At 45.4% G+C, this 15,513-nt stretch overlaps 1 protein-coding gene across 1 annotated transcript in view; it reads left to right on the forward strand.

The window, feature by feature from the left end:
* Positions 1 to 58: 58 nt before the first annotated feature.
* Positions 59 to 15,513, forward strand: part of CLYBL (citramalyl-CoA lyase) — a 300,835-nt gene continuing 285,380 nt past the window's right edge. Inside the window, exon 1 of the transcript XR_013824823.1 lies at positions 59 to 1,984. The gene's annotated coding sequence lies outside the window, so the exon portion shown is untranslated. The remainder of the gene's footprint in view (positions 1,985 to 15,513) is intronic.

Here is a 15,513-nt window from a genome sequence, read left to right on the forward strand (position 1 = left end):
TGATTTTTGCTAATGTAATACTTTCTGAGTTTTGAGCAAAATGAAATTCCAGTCTCCTGGGCTTTGTAACAAAACTAAAATTTTTCACTATTAGGCAGTAACAGAAATTTTAATCATGCATATCGAGCCAGATAAATTATGTAAGTATAGTAGTTAATATGAGCCTTACTGCATTACCATTAAGAATTTCATATTTTTTACCTGTTTTTCAAAATACAGTATTTTTTATTTTTTTTAAAAATCAGTTTTTATGATCTGTACATTAACAATGACTAGCAATTCTTCTTCTTTATGATTACATTGTCTTAATTTGGATTTCCTAGAGTTAAGAAATAACCGTTTTGCAGCATGTTGACTGGGACTGTCTCATGTACAGCAGTAAACTAAGCAGGTGGGGCTGGGTTAGCCGCACTGTGGAAAGTTCCCTGTTTCCTGCTTCCGCAGTGCTCGGGTGGAAGGAGCTGGGGACTCAGAATCCATCCCGTGGTTCTGCGGCTGAGCCAGGGCCCTGCCACAGGGTCACCTCTCAGTGGCCATCACCACCATGACTCCTCTGCCCTGGATGATGTGGCTTTGGAGAACTGGCCGACTCCTTGAGGAGGGACATGTTGAGAAACTGTTGAAGCTGCAGAACCAAGGTCACAAGGACATCAAGAAAGCAGATGGTAAGGACTGGGGACACCTGAGTGCCGTGGGAAAGTGTGGATCAGTTACACTTCCAGTAAATTGCATGTCAGTAATTGCACAAACTAGCTGCCATCAAAAATGACTCTCCCCCTCCCCCATTCATATGACTTCCTTGAGACCCATTACGTGAATTTATCAGAGAACTGGGCAGTCAACCTGTGCAGGATGGGGGCCCAGAAATCTGGTGTTTTTGACAAACACACCCTGGGAGGCAGTGACAACTGGAGCTGAGGTTCAGGCTGGCTTCCCTAGAGCTATGGGAGTGGCTTTGGACCATCACCAATGCAGTGTTGCATCATTGGGTTACCTTTGACCATTCTAGAGGGAGTGCACCCACCCTTGTAAACCTGCGGTGTGTGTCCCTTCCAATATAAAGCCTTTGACTAAAGTATTCCTTTTCCGTCCTCAGAATTCATAATAATATTTTCAGTACTGATGTTGATGTTTGACAGTTCTATTATTGTCTTAAATATTACTCAAATTATTGTATAACTTTGCAGGCTTATCCTTCCAAATAGATCACACACTTCTCAAGGGCAGGAACCATTACTTGTATCATCTTCGGTTCAGGCCCGCGGCATAACAGGACTTTTGCATGTCGTAGGTGTATATTTGTCGTTTGAAACTAAGAATTAAGTGATACTGATTTTAAATATTTAAATTATTTGATATAATGATATAAAGACACTATTTCAATATTTTGTTTAGCTCTCAGATTCCAGAATGTGGGGTTTTGATTCTGTAAAATTTTGCATTTTAATGTGCTTCCAGCAACATCGTCTTGTACACTTGTTCTATGTTCATTGACAGTTGTTAAAACAAATCAGCACTGGCAGAACTTGGCCAGCTTCTCTCTACACTTAGTTTGAACTGTTACCCATGGAACCAGCTCAGACATAAAGCTACAAAGAGGCTAATTGAAATCAGAATGCTGGGTCATTTCTCATTCAAATAAAACAGATGGCCCTCCTTGCCACACTTCTGTCAAATTTGGGGGGAAATGATTAAATGCATTTTTAACTCCCACACATGGTTACTCTGCTCCTCAAAGGAATTATACACAGCAATTGAAATGCGGGGGGTGCAGGAGGGAGGGCTTTTTTAAATAGCAGAGCTTGTTTCCCTTTATTTTGAAGGTTTAAGAAAAAGCACTTTAACAGGGATAGTCTGTATTCACAGTTTCAGTTTAGATTCTGAATATTTAATTTTCACTTACTTTAATACAAATTTTTCTTTGGAATAGGTAATCCATGCACATGGTAAACAGTTCAAAATGGACAAGAGAATATAGAGAAAAGTAAGTCTGCTTTTATCCTCAGTCACTGACTTTTCTCCCCTGGAGACAATCATTGTTAACGGTTTCTTTCCAGAAACTGAAACTTCGTTTTTAATTTACCTACCTGAAACCTCTTTTTTGATTCCTATTTAACTGACAATAGTATCTGGAAAAAAAAATAGTATCTGGTTTCAGAATTGGCATGAGAGTTTTAAGAAAGCAGCTGTGGGGTTTGTATTTTTCTTGGGCTGGGTATGTTTGGTATATTAGTACAAAGCATCACTGTTACAAAAGTCACCTCGTTGACATTTAATAAATCTGTAAAGTGGTACAGACCACCTCTTAGGATCTGTCTGGGGAAAGAAACTTGAAGAGAAAATTCTCTTGTCCCATAGCTGAGTAGTTGCTCCAGCTCAACTGCCCAGAGACAGTACACAATGACAAGAGATGTAGTAAAAGATCCCAGCTCATGGAGGCAGCATCTGATTCCACGAATTGCTATGCAGAAATGTGGCCCCTTGTTACTGATCTCTGGAAAAGGGACTTAAAAACAACCTGATGCCTGGCTAAAATGTGCACTTGTGCACACACACTCACGTGCACCGTTTGCCTCAGGAGCTGGGTGCCTGTCCTCGGCTTTCTCTCCACCTACCCTCCCCACCCAGTCTTATCAAAGCTTAATTTCAGAAGAAGCCACAATGTGGTTTATTTCTACCTCAGGTGTGAATTTTGTTTGTTTGTTTTTACATCCATGTCAGGGTGGTTGCATTTTTAACCATGTAACAGTGAAATGAGCTTTGTTTCCCAGGGGAAAAAAAATCCAAGGATCGGTGTGAACAGCTGGGGAGTAGTTCCTTCTCGGCACCTCGTCGTTGCTCCCCCAAGGTGGCTGACTTCACGCTCTGGAACAGCCCCTCCGGGGTTTGAAGGGACTCCCCGTGTCCTCCCTCACTGTCCTAGGCTGTGGCCGGAAGCCCAGGTGCACAGGTGCCTCAGACACACTCCCAACTCAGGCTCCAGGTTCTGGCAATTCCCCAGGCTCACCCTGCTGCGCCCTGGCCGCCTAGGATGGTCCCAGGAAGCTGTGGTGACCCCCACCAACCAAAGCCCAAGGTGCTGCTGGTGAAATGCGCCCCGAGGGAAGGAAGCGCAGACCCTACACAGTGCCCATGAGCTGCCCTCTTCCACTGGAAGATGCAGCCTACCTTTCAGAGCTGTGAAAAATCTGTAAAGTCCCCTTTGATCCCATCTGACTTGCACTTACATTCAAATATTTACTCTTCAGACTGCTATGAGGTATGTGCGAGTAAACGTATGTGAAATTCTGTCAGCAAATGATGAAAGGCTAAACGGGAGTTGGGTAAGGATGTCATTTTACGTTAAGCCACAGTTCCTCTGGTCCTCTCAATGTTCTAGTTACTCAAACAGAGTGGTTTGGCATTGCAATCTTTATCCTGATTTCACCAGCTTCTCTAGATGTTCTATGTGTGCGTTATCCAGAGTAGCATATTACTCTTTATTTTCTTAAAATCGTAACGTGGCTGCTATAGGAAGGAGAGAAATTGCTGGAAGATGTGAGCGTTGCGGGGAGATGGGGGCTCCATATACCCTGATCCTGCTTCCGGCAAGAAGAAGCTAACCTGTGGTGCGTTCTGAGGGTTTCAGTTGCCAACTGGGCGGTGGAGGCGAGCCCCAGGCCATTTGAGTGAAGGCAAGGAATGGTGGTGGAAACCACTGGAGATTGACACAGCAATGTTCATTGACTGGGGCCTGCTGATGGAGGAGCCCAATCTGCTGGCTTTCTGGTGAACAGAAAACATGAATAAAATACAGGAGAGGGTGTGGCAGTTGAACGGCAACTGTCTTTGAGACAGAAAATGGCGGGGAGGAAAAGGGAGCACAGTGACTTGCTCTCCGTTTATGGAGCCTGACTCCCGTCATCCTGCCACTTGCACTGTGAACTGCAGGGCAGCTCAAGGTGTCGCCCTTGGCTCATGCCTTTACTATCCTTGTCTGCGCCGGGCAGGGCAAGAAGCTGAAGTTCCACTAGTCTGTGAGCACCCTGTAAACACTGAAGGGGCAAGACTCAAGTAGGTGGGATGCCAAGGGATGTGGTGGGAGGGAAGTTCCAGAACCCTCCGACTGGGCACCCGGCAGTCCTCAGGGAGATGACCTGTCCCACAAACTCCCTCTTCAAGTAGAATTTGATGAGGCCCTCGCCAAAGGCAGGTCTTAGAAGCTGCCCAGGGCCTTGATGAAAGAACAGCTGAGCCAGGCCTAGCCTCCTGGTAGTGTGTGGTTGAAGGAACACCCCAGACAGACTTCTCCCACATCTGGAGGCTGCAGAGCAGTGTCCCCCAGGCCCATCCTGCTGACAAACAGGGCTTCTGACATGTGGTGCCCACAAGGGCACAGAAGATCTGTTTTGTAGTTTCTTAGGATTTCTGGCGGGTTCTGAGGTTTGGCTGGACTTTGGCAACCAGTTATTTCCTGAGGAAGGATGGTCCAAGCACTTGTCTACTTAGCCTAGAAATGTAGGGCTTTCTAGAGAATAAATAAAACGTCTTCCTTGGCCTTCCCTCGTGGCGCAGTGGTTAAGAATCCTCCTGCCAGTGCAGGGGACACGGATTTAAGCCCTGGTCCGGGAAGATCCCACATGCCGCGGAGCAACTAAGCCCATGCACCACAACTGCTGAGCCTGCGCTGTAGAGCCCGCGAGCCACAACTACTGGAGCCTGCTTACTGCAACTGCTGAAGCTCGCGTGCTCTGGGGCCTGTGCTCCACAACAAGAGAAGCCACCGCAATGAGAAACCCGCGCACCACAATGAAGAGTAGCCCCCGCTCGCCGCAACTAGAGAAAGCCCAGGGGCAGCAACGAAGACCCAACACAGCCAAAAATAAATAGAATAAATTTATTTTTTTTTAAAAAAAGTCCTCCTGGGCCTCCCTGGTGGTGCAGTGGTTGAGAGTCCACCTGCCAATGCAGGGGACACGGGTTCGTGCCCCGGTCTGGGAGGATCCCACATGCCGCGGAGTGGCTGGGCCCGTGAGCCATGGCCGCTGAGCTTGCGCATCCGGAGCCTGTGTTCCGCAACGGGAGAGGCCACAACAGTGAGAGGCCTGCGTACTGGGGAAAAAAAAAAAAAAAGTCCTCCTTTTCCCCTTCTCTGACCTTCTCCCTTCCCACTCACACCCAGCAGAAGCACCAGAATTCCTCAACTGGCAAAGAATTGAAGCACATTTCTCTAATGAGGACCAGGACCCAGGTCTCTATGTCTTTCTTTTTTTTTTTTTTTTAAAGAATAATTTCTTTTTTCTTTCTTTATCTCTCTCTGTCTCTCTTTTGAGAGAATTGTAAATTTATATGCAATCGTAAAACACAGCACAGATGGACCCCACGTACCCTTTGCCCAGTTCCCCCCAGTGATAACATCTTGCAAAACCATAGCACAATATCAAAATCAGGACATTGACATTGATACATGAAGGTACAGAACATTTCCATCACCACAAGGATCCCTCAGGTTGGCCTTGTATAGCTATCCTCACCTCCTGCGTCCTCCTCCCACCATTAATCCATTCTCCATTTCTGTAATTCTGTCATGTCAAGAATATCATTTAAATGGACTCAAGCAGTATGTCACCTTTGGGACTGGCTTTCTTCACTCAGTATAAGTTTCTGAAGATTCATCCCGGTTGTATTGTGCATCAGCAGTTCACTCTTTTTATCGCTGAGAAAGTTCCAGAGGGTGGATGTTCCAGAGTTTGTTACCCACATTGAAGGACATTGGGGTTATTTCCAGTTTGGGGCTAATACGAATAGAGCCTCTCTGAACATTTTTATACAGGTTTTTTTGTGAACATAAGTTTTCATTTCTCTGGGATAAATGCCCAAGAATGAAATCACAGGGTCAAATGGTTTAGTTTTTTTGTTTTTTTTTTTAATGGTTTAGTTTTATAAGAAACTGCTAAACTGTTTTACAGAGTGGATGTACCATTTTACATTCCCACTGGGAACATATGAAAGGTCCAGTTTCTCCACATTTTCACCAGCATTTGCTGGTGTCACTATTGTTTTATGTTCTGATAGGTATGTAGTGACATCTTTTTTTATATTTATTTTATTTAATTTATATTTTTGGCTGCATCGGGTCTTCATTGCGGTGCGCAGGCTTCTCTGTAGTTGTGGCGTGTGAGTTTTCTCTCTCTAATTGTGGCACGTGGGCTCCAGGGCATGTGGGTTCTGCAGTTATGCACAGGCTCCAGAGCACGTGGGCTCTGTAGTTTGCGGCACGCAGCCTCTCTTGTTGAGACGCATGAGCTCAGTAGTTGCGGCGCACGGGCTTAGTTGCCCCGCGGCATGTGGGATCTTAGTTCCCCGACCAGGGATCGAACCCGCGTCCCCTGCATTGGAAGGCAGATTCTTTACCACTGGACCACCAGGGAAGTCCCTGTAGTGACATCTTATTGTGGTTTTAATTGGTATTTTCCCTACGGCTGCTGATAATGGATATCTTTTCATGTGCTTATTTGCCATCTTTGGTGAAATGTCTGTTCATGTCTGTTGCCCATTTGCGAATTGGATTGTTTTTTACTGTTGAGTTCAGCTCTCCTTTTTTATAACATGAATCTATGTCAGATTGCAGGGTGGAGATGGGGTGGGGTGGGGGGGAGTTCTGAAGTTAACCCAGTAATCCTGTTGGTCTTTGCTCATTCCCTGGATCTCTCAGCCAAGGATTATTAGCAAGTGGCGGGGGGCCATTGCGTTTGAACCCTTATTTTCTGCTCTGAATGGGGTGACAGCTGCCTATAGGATGAGAGCCTTTCCTACCTGTATTCACAGCAGCTTAGAAGCAGGGATGAACATCTTTCCTCCAACCTGCTATCTGAGGGGACGAAATGAAGGAGGGGAGAAATTGTTTCATAGTGACTGGCTCCTTGATCTCCCTCTGTGACTGCCAGACCCAACAAGTCTTAAATCAGTGCCTCTCAAATTTCCACATGCGTGTGAATCACCTGGAGATCTTAAGATGCAGATTCTGATTCAGCGGGCCTGGAATGGGTGCAGAGATTCTGCACATCTCACCAGCTCCAGGTGATGCCCATGTTTGAGTACTCAGGAAGGGCCTAAAGAGACCCTCCGTCTCACAGAAGAGGAAACTGAAGCCCCAGTAAGTTAAGCAGTTTACCCCAAATCACAAAGTCCACAACCAGCTTCCTTCCCACCCCCGTTACCACCTTCGCTGGCAGCATCCTGACATTCTTCTTAGGAAGCAGCCAGAAAACCCTGTCCTGGGATGCAGTTGAGTCAGTAAGTTAATGAAATTTCCTTCTAGGGATTTCTGCAGTTTTGGTTTGGTCTTAAGTGGTTTTTTGTCCACTAAGCAGATTCCAGGCTATGTCAATAAAAGTGCTCACCTATTCCATAAGCCCAATTTCATCAAACCAGCAGAGTAAAAACTTTCAGGGTTGGGACTTCCCTGGTGGACCAGTGGTTAAGGCTCCGCATTTGCAATTCAGGGGGCACAGGTTCTATCCCTGGTCGGGGAACTAAGATCCCACGTGCCACATGGTGCAGTCAAATAAATAAATAAATAAACAAAAAACTTTCAGTGTGTGTGAGAGTGATATGCTGGCAATCTGGTTCAACCCTGAACCAGCTGTTTAGGGCTGACTTATGTCCCCCCCACCAATCCATATGTTGAAGTTCTAACCCCCAGTACCTCAGAATGTGACTGTATTTGGACATAGGTCCTTTAAAGAGGTAATTAAGTTAAATGAGGTCATTAGGGTGGGCCCTAATCCAATATAACTGGTGTCCTTATAAGAACAGGATATGAGAACACAGACACACCCAGAGGGAAGACAGTCATTTAGAAGCCAAGGAGAGAGGCCTCAGGAGAAACCAAACCTGTCAACACCTTGATCTTGGACTTATGGCCTCAAAACTGTAGGGTATTAATTTCTATTTTTTAAGCCACCCAGTTTGTGATATTTTGTTATGGCAGCCGTACAAAACTAATATACCAGCTAATAGGATGGGGAGCGAGGGGAGGTAGCAAGCATTCCTTGGCATGTGCTGCAGGAAAGTATGCTGGAGGGCAGCCATCTTTCAGCAGCAGGATGCCAGGTTGCAGATCCTAGTTTGTGAGAAGATGAGGGCAAGCCAAAGTGGAATTCCTAGTCTTCAAACTGCACACGCTGCCCCAGTGAGAGAGCTTTTAAAACTTCTTCTGGCCAAGTAATTTAAAAAGAAGAGAAAAAATGCATAGCAGCATTATTCACATTAGCCAAAAGGCGGAAACAACCTAAATGATCACCAACAGATGAACAGATAAACAGAATGTGGTATATTCATACCATGGAATATTCAGTTTTAAAAAAGGAAGGAAATTAAGACACATGCTACAACATGGACAGACCTTGAAGACACTATGTTCAGTGAAATAAGCCTGTCACAGAAGGACAAATATTGTATGATTTCATTAATATGAGGTACCTAGAGTAGTCAAATTCATAGAGACAGAAAGTAGGGTAGGACTTAACAGGGGTGGGAGTTATCGTTTAATGGCTACAGAGTTGGTGTTTGGGAAGATGAAAAAAATTTTAGGTATAGATAGTGATGATATTTATACAGTATTTTTAATGTATTTAATGCCACTAAACTGTACTCTTAAAAATGATAGCTATCATGTTATATATTCTACCACAGTTTCACCAGTTTGGCATAAATCTAAAATTAAAAATTTTTTTTCTCAAAAAGGAAAGAAAAAAATAACCCTTGAGGAGTTGTACTCAGTTTCAACCTCTTAGTTAGGCAGAGGGTCTTGCTGGGAAAGAAAAAAGGAATTTTGGATCTTGGGAATGGAGGGGTGGGTTCAGACCCTGGTAGGGTCTCTAGAGAGGACATTTATGTAGCCTTGGGTCAGCAAGATGAGGAAAGTTAGGGTGTTAGGAGGTTAGAGAAAAGAGAATCGGAAAGGTCCAATAACAGACTTCACTGCTTTTGAATTTTTTCCCCAACAGGTTACTTTCTCATCCCTCCCCAACACTGGCTTGATTTTCTCCATAGTTACTACGTCTATGTTGAAACTTTGAGACTCCAGGCATCCATGCCATCCTCACTTTACTCCTATTTACCTCTTTAACTGTTAAAGTGTAATATCCTGAAAGGTAAAATGTGACTCAGACAAATATAAACTGCTTGCATGTTAAAGATTTTAGTTAACTTATTAATTAGTGAAAGAACAAGTAAGAGGCTATAACCAGGTCAAATGAGATTGAGACTTACAGGGATTTATATTCTCTACTGGATAAGATTCTTCTGCGTTACTGTGAACAGGACTCATTGGCATTGCTAGAGACAGGAAACGTTTGCCTGACTATCCATTTTCTACAAGTTTACTTCTATCTCTACAGAAGTGTATACTAGTCCAATCAAAGACAGTCAGAGGTGCACACACCCTTATAGGATCTGGTACTCCTTTATGGTCAGGGGAAAACACCCCAGCATTTTATTGGAAGGATACTAATAATCTCTTTTGCCCATTTCCAAATCTTTAACAATTTTCCTAGCATATCTGTTTTGCAATGTGTAAGTGGGTCCATGAAAGTCTCCTTGAGTTTGCACCCAACTTTATGGGTCAAACCCCTGCAGGTCAGGTCCACGCTGTCTTTCCTGGGCTGAGCTAAAGTCATCCTATTAGCCGACCTCCTTCCAAGGCCACTTGAGCCCCCCTTGAGCCCCATCCAAATCCCTGGGGACCCACTATTACTTGGTACCTGAGGAAAAACACAGACTCTCTGCCAACATTCCAGCATTTTCTGCGTCAGCATTTGCCACTTTGTCTTGTTTAATCTACTTGCAAAAACACTGAACGTGGTCCCAGCCTGAGCACCCACAGCTGTCCCTCAGGCTCTGCATCCACTGCCTCGGTTCCTAGTTGGGAAAACCAGTATCTGCTCCTTTAGTAAAATACTTTCTCACTCTTTCTGTGGCATAGGCAGATAACTGCTCACAATGGGGCAGAAAAAGGATTTAGCAAAATAAACATATTTAACAATATTTGAAAATTTATGCAGTTTAAGTGCCTATTATATGTTAGGCTTTATTACAAGAGCTTAGATAGATTTTTTTTTAAAGGATCAACCTTCCCCCAACTAATGGGGATAAATCCAGGAAAGCAGGTAATTGGCACACTAATGATCTGAGACGTGCCACGACTATATATGGCCTTCTGATGTGCCCATCTCGTAAAGGCTTGTCACTTTGCCCAGAGTCCCCATAGCCGTAAGCTCTTCAAGAGAACAGTCTGTGGGTTACCCCAAGTACCTATTTTTTGCACAGGAATGACTTGTTGGGACAAGCAATTGCCACATGGGCAGGGTCTTCCCAGTCTCAGCTTGGATATTTTTGTTCATAGTTGTATCAGTTAACATGCTTTTGGGAAAACCTGGGTTTTTTGTTTGTTTGTTTTTGATTTTAGATAAATTTGGCTGCGCCAGGCCTTAGTTGTGGCGTGTGGGATCTTTAGTTGCAACATGTGGGATCTAGTTCCCTGAGCAGGGATTGAACCCAGGCCCCCTGCATTAGGAGCGCAGAGTCTTAACCACTGGACTGCCAGGGAAATCCTGGGAAAACTTGGGTTTCATCAGGAAAGAGTAAAGGGTCCTGGGTAGATAATATGGGTTAATTGTGTCCTCCCAGAAAAGACATGTTGAAGTCCTACCCGCCCCCCTCCCCCTTCCCTCTACCTCAGAATGTGACCTTATTTAGAGATAGGGTCCTTGCAGATGGAATTAGTTAAGACGAGGACATACTGGCGTTAGGTGGGCCCTAATCCAGTATGACTGGTGTCTTCATAAGAGGAGGAGAGCGCCATGTGAGGGCAGAGACACACAGGGAGATGCCACGTGATGACTAAGAGCCACTGGGGTGATGATGTCTGCTGCGAGCCAGCGAATGCGGAGGATGGCCAGCAAATCTCGAGAAGATGGGAGAGGTGAGGAAAGACCCTCCCCTACATGTTTCAGAGGGGGTGTGGCCCTATTGACACCTTGATTTGGGCTTTGTTCTGTTTTGTTTTGGCCGTGCTGCACAGCTTGCAGGATCTTAGTTCCCCGACCAGGGATCGAACCTGGGCCCTCCTCAGTGGAAGCACGGAGTCCTAACCACTGGACCGCCAGGGAAGTCCCCCTGTTGTTTTAAGCCACCTGTTTTGTGTTAATTTGCTATGGCAACTCTAGGAAACTAAACGGTAGGCAACCAATAACTTCCCATATTCAGCAAGTAATGAAATGTGCTCTAAAGTGGGGACAGAATTGAAATTAAAATGTCCATCTGAGGGAGCTGTAGAGCCTTTGCTTCCTCGTTCCTATTTTGACCTCTAACCTGGATGATGGACAAATGATAGCTGTTTTCAAGGGGTGACTCTCTTAATCACCTTTCAAAGTGATTTTGCTTATTTTCAGTTTCTGTTCTATTGAAATGTGGATTCAGACCACGAATGCCTTTATCGCACTGAAGGCTTTTGACCTGAGGGTTTGGTTAAAAGTGCAGGATGCTGAGGGTGACAAACGCTGACTGACCCGCTAACCCACTGCGACTGTCCTAGTCAGGGCTGGGCACTGGGGCAGTGTGATTGATGACAGCTTTAATGAAGAGGGCTCACCCACGCTGCCTGCAGCTTTTGACAATGGGGTATTCCCAGGGGACAGGAATAGCTTTTTTGGTATTTTTTCAGGGGACAGGAAGCCACCAATCTGCTATTCTCTGGAAATCACTATCTGAACTGACAGCATAGACATTTCCTCAATCTGTCCAGTACTTCATGCCAAGCCTCTGAGGTATTCGATTTCCTTAGCCATTCACTTCTTCTTGAAACTCTGGTGGCTCTCAGTGTGGTTCCCCAGTCAGCAACAGCAGCATCACTTGAGAACTCGTTAGAACTGCATATTTTCAGGCCTGGACCCAGACCTGCTGGATCAGAAACTGCAGCGGGTGGGGAGGTACCCAGCAAGATGAGGTTGAACAAGCCATTGAGGTGATTCTGATGCTGTCTGAGAACCAGAGCTTGAATCTACTGGCATCTGCTCAGTGCCTTGTCTTAAGGCACTTACCTGCCTTTCTAGCTGCTTCTTTACTGTGTCCTGTCCTGGCTCATTCTTCCTTTATCCCCCTGCTAGTGTGTGTGTGCGTGTGCGTGCATGTGTGTGTGTGTATGCATTCATGCACATGTTCAGCAGACATCCAAGGAAGGGTCTCCTATGGTCAGTTTGACAGATGGATCTAGACAAGCCTGAAGCTCTGTTGGGATGTTGTTAAGCCCCTTCAGGTTGTAAGGAGCGAAGACCCTTTCAGGTTTTTTTCAGGTGGCAGCACTTATTGTAAAGACCATGATCATAAGCATCTCCTACTACAGTCAGGGGGGAAAAAGCTATATAAAGCTATTTCTATGAGAGAGTGACAGAGACAGAATGAATGAGTGAAGTGAAGCAATGGGAAGTAGGAGAGACAGGAAGTCACCTCAGCATCTAGGCTCCCTGGAGTCATGGCACGTTCTTCACGACAAGCAGGAGCCCCCAGCCGCTCCAGCTGCCCAGCACGGGGTGTCCTTTGCTGCTGGCTCTATGGGAACTCCACTCCCGATAACGGGGCTTTGCTACATCTCTGCTGCTTCTGTGACTCTCTCTCCTTCTCTTCAATGCCGCTGCCTACCCCTAGGCGTGATTGCCATGAGGGATCTGCAAATTGGCTTTTCTTGTTTTCTTTCAGTTCTGGCTGCGCATACCACGTTCCTGTCTGTCTCACACTAAAAGAGCCCACAGAGAGGGACTACCGGGTCTCCAGGGTCACGGTGTCAGTAGAGAGACCCCCAGCTTTGGGTGGAGGCTTGCTGTGGCCGGTCTCGAGGTATAGCTCTTGCTGGAGTGCCTGTCCCTGGCTGGTCAGCTGTGGCCAGGACACATGGAGGTGCAGGCGAGAAAGTGCTCGGTGTTGGGGGGTTCGCAAGGGGGTTGTAGGTGTGATAAGGTGCTCAGGTGACGTCAGACCCCTCGCTGGGTTAGAAGAGAGGTCTCGGAGGAAGATAGATCTAGAAGGCATGACCGAGTAAGTGGGTGGTAGTTAAGAGTCTCCTGTGTGGTAACATTGCCCAAGGAAGGTGCTGTAGAAGGGAGCCTAAGATCCACTGGGGAGGGGATGGTGGAGGGCCATTAACATACGGGAGCCAGCATTTGTTGAGCGCCTACTATTTGCCAGGCCCTATGCTTTGATGCTTTACATAAATTACCATATTTATTCTTTAAAATAATCTGTGACCTGCGTATCAACATCATTATTCCCCAATTTACAGATGAGAAGGCTGACCAAGGCTCACAAAGATTACGATCACCAGACTTGTAACTGACAGAGCTGAGACTTCAAAGCAGTTTTGTCCAACTCCAACATGGTAGCTCTTGCTACCGTATAGAACCATATTGGCTTCGAAAGGAATGGTCTGAAACATGGTAGGTATCAGGGAGAAGGAATTAAGAGAGAAGAGGTCTGAAAGATGACTTTTGGACAGTTAGGAATTTATCAATGAAGTTTCTGATTGCAATGGATCAAGAAGACAAAGGAGACAGTGAAAGTCAGCTGTGAAGGGTGAGAAGCATGGAAAGGCTTGTGCTGTGCTGTTTCCTGCTTTACTGTGCGAAGGGTCCAGTTGGAAGAGAAACCACACCAGTAATTTGAACGGGGAAAATTTAGCATAGAGATGACTAAATTGCTAAGGGAGAATTAACTGTAAAGAGAACTCTAAAGACACAGGAATCACAGCTATAGGGAGAAAGCACTACCTCTAGAGCAGAGGCAAATTATCCAAGGAAGACATACAGGTTAAGAACTCATTGGGGAGGGTATGATCGAGGCCACTGGATGGGGTAGCATTTTGCTGGGGTGCTTGGATCCCCCTGGCAAAGCAGTTAGGGTGCTGGTGAAATACCCTGGGAGGCCACTGCTGGAGTGACAGTGAAACTTCTCAGACTGTGTATGTCACTGGGTCTCCCGCTGGCCCCACTGGCTTTTACACTGTAGCAACAAGAAAAAAGACACTGAAACTAGGGGGAAAAAAGTCCCTTTCACCTGCAGTGTCCTTCCCGTCCCTGCTACTGATAAAACTTACCATTGGGACAGGAGGCAAAGGAGACATGTTTACAGGGTTCCAGCTCCTGTGTCACAGGGCAGGGCAAAGTAAGGTGGATTTGGAGCCCTGAGAGGCAATAAATCGATAGCTGGCACAAATGGGATATACTGCAATGGAAGAACCAGTGAAGTCACATATTTATCGAATGAAAGTTCATTCATATTAGAGCTCCAGTGGTAACACTCTATGGCGAGCTCTCAAACCATCTCTAGTCCTGTCCCTTCACTCAGGTTCCCCTCCAGTCTGGAAGCTGCCACCACTTTCTCTGATGAAAGTTCACACCCATATGTTTGGAATTCAGGTACCAGAATTTAGCTAATTCCACTAGTATCATCTGTATATGTAAGACCCTTCTCTTATTTTTTTCTTTATTTCCAAACCTCACTCCCATTCCCACTTTACTCCATCCTCCTGTAATATGTTTGGTGTATGTCCTTGAATATGTCCATATGTACATAATTCTGAAAAATACAGGCATATACTTATATATACATATATATATATATACACACACACACACACACACACACACACACACACACATACACACATCCCTACATATATACATACATACAGTATTGGGCTATGGGTCTCATTCTCTTTTCATTTTTCTCTCCTCCACAGCATGACCTACCCATGCAGCTATACATACCTCTTGTTCATTACTAACTGCTGCATAGCCCCCAACAGATTGCACCCAGCACAGTTTGTCTGCCCTTCCCTTTGATGTTACTAGGTTGTCGCCAACAGCCTGCTCCCACAAACTGCTGGGATGAGCATCCTTATCTACCTCCTCTTACGGACCTGGGTAAACTTCTGAGTTGCACCCAGGCATGGGATTGCTGGGTCATGGGGTGTACACATAGGAATTTTACTGAGTTCTGCTGAGCTGCTCTCCGGAAGATAGCATAGTCTACGCTCCCATCTGCATTGCATGCTAATTTCCATCTCCCTACACCGTTCTCAGCAATTGCTATCATCTGACTTTCTAATTTTTCCTGGGTTGTGGGTGTAAAGGGGAATCTCGTTTTACATAATTTGCTTTTCTCTAACCGTGAATCCTTTGTCAGTGTCTTGCCTCATCCTGTACCTGCTGCCTCCACACGTGTTCTGGGCTCATCACCTGACAGGCGGATTACTATACTATCTCTCCCCCATCTCATCCATCCTGTACACAGCCACACGTTAAACTCCCTAAAGTATAGGTTCTTAAAAAAATTTTTAATGATTTTTATTTTGGTTAAAGGTGTGTATCAGTTTGTATTAGTACAATGATGCAGCACAGCAGAGCCTTCCAAAACTCAGGGGTGTAACACGATGGGTACTTATTAGTGGCAAGCGTTTATATGTCTGCTGAGGTTCAG

The sequence above is a fragment of the Stenella coeruleoalba genome (genome assembly GCF_951394435.1).
Source record: "Stenella coeruleoalba genome assembly, chromosome: 18".
NCBI lineage: Eukaryota > Metazoa > Chordata > Mammalia > Artiodactyla > Delphinidae > Stenella > Stenella coeruleoalba.